This window comes from Parasteatoda tepidariorum, chromosome 4, assembly GCF_043381705.1.
Source record: "Parasteatoda tepidariorum isolate YZ-2023 chromosome 4, CAS_Ptep_4.0, whole genome shotgun sequence".
NCBI lineage: Eukaryota > Metazoa > Arthropoda > Arachnida > Araneae > Theridiidae > Parasteatoda > Parasteatoda tepidariorum.
Window position 1 is genome coordinate 8536443 of NC_092207.1, and position 2067 is coordinate 8538509.

Sequence of the window (2067 nt, forward strand, 5' to 3'; positions counted from 1 at the left end):
GCAATTATTTGCTTTTTCCCAAAGAAAAGTAATAATTCTTATATATTGAACACTACATTCACGAAAAATATTGAAAAAGAATACAAAAAAATAAAACCCTTGACCGGTATCGCAGTTTTAAAAATTAATCTTCTGCCAGTATCGATCCCCAGACCCTATGCTTACTACCCCGTCGCGCTTCCAACCACGCTATGCCTAACAAACTGCTGCCGCGAATATCAAGCTTAAAGAACTTTAAATCGGGTACCTAATGGAACATATTATGGGCCATTGTATGCCCCCTGATATGTCTGTAAAAATTCTCTTTAGTACGATTGTTTAGTATATTAAACTCCAAACTCTTGCCGAGTTTGAGAATTATAAGTTAATATTAAAGGAAGATACTGGGCGATTCGTATGCGTGTCTGCGGAGCCGAAATTTACCCGTTTTTTAGCAATTATTTGCTTTTTCCCAAAGAAAAATAATAATTCTTATATATTGAACACTTCATTCACATAAAAATATTGAAAAAGATATCAAAAAAATAATATGGAATAAATAAATAAAATTTAACCCTTGACCGGTATCGCAGTTTTAGAAATTAATCTTCAGCCAGTATCGATCCCCAGACCCTTTGCTTACTACCCCGTCGCGCTTCCAACCACGCTATGCCTCACTCTCTGCTGCCGCGAATATCAAGCTTAAAGCCATTTGGCATCATTGTGTTTTGAGATTTTTGCAAACAATGCAATTTTTGCAAACTTATTACTTATGTTTACAATGCTAACAATACTTGTGTTTACAATACTAAAAGTGTTAACACTAACGTAAGATGGTGCACAGCTTGCAACAGGAACAAACAGTAATAAACAAATGGAAAGATGTCAAATCAAGACTGCCAAAAAAGCGAGTTATTCAAAATCTAGCAACCATGTCACCTTTTTTAATAATANCTCGTAAAAATATGGAAAAAGATATCTAAAAAATATTATAGAATAAATAAATAAAAATTAACCCTTGACCGGTATTGTAATATCTTATGAAAGATGGCAGATTTGAGCTCAGAAATTATCTAATCTATTTCTTTTATTGAAAACAAAATTATCCGTTTGAAAACATCGCCAATCAGAATAACATGTAGTAAGAAGCTGCAAACTTTTTAACCGGAACTAGAGTAGGTCCCGAGCTCGAGATTGTTATTGTTTACATTTCTATTGAAATCACCATCCATTGTAACATTTGGAAAAAATTGCATAAAAATTATTTTGCATTACAATCCTAAAAAGGACGGCTGTAAAATTAAGATTATAAAGTAAAATTACAGGACCACACAGCTAATTTCGTGAAACTAAATATGATTAAACATTTTGTATGAGGGCATTTAAAGAGGATTTAAAAAGCTGTTGAGATAGTTGTTGTTGTAGTTCATTTGCGACGCACTAGAGCTGCACAATGGGCTATTGGCGACGGTCTGGGAAACATCCTTAAAGATGATCCGAAGACATGCCATCACAATTTTTGATCCTCTGCCGAGGGGATGGAGCTTCGGTAGTTCGGCGACCAGCGCGCGAAGTCGAGCACTTTACGGTAGAACAGTTTAACGAGGATCAATACCACACACCGTTGGTCCCTACACAAACTGATCCAAGTGGGCTCCCACCAGCACACTGACCGCAGCCAGTAATGCTTGACTTCAGTGAGCTGCTGGGACCCATCGTAAATCACATTCAGTGAGTATTTTTTTTAATGACGCATTTTCACTGCATGTGGTTTGCGTTCTTTCGATCACCGTCAAAAGAAGATTGGTCAAAATTACTTTCCCTCGAAAAACTCGCAATTAGGGCCTCCATTTTTCTCGATGTTGATCGGAAATAAATCGTTAATTGTATTCCCTGCTCGCGCTTACGTAATTGCTTCGTTAATTGAACTGCTCGTTCGAACATGATGTGCATTTAAGTTCGATTGCACATGCAAATTATATGCAGTGAGAATGCTCCATAAAGTGGCTCTTGAAGTTAAACGTTGACAACAATTTTGTATAATTTTATGGACCTTGATCTGAACTGAAATAGGTATTTTTTTAATGT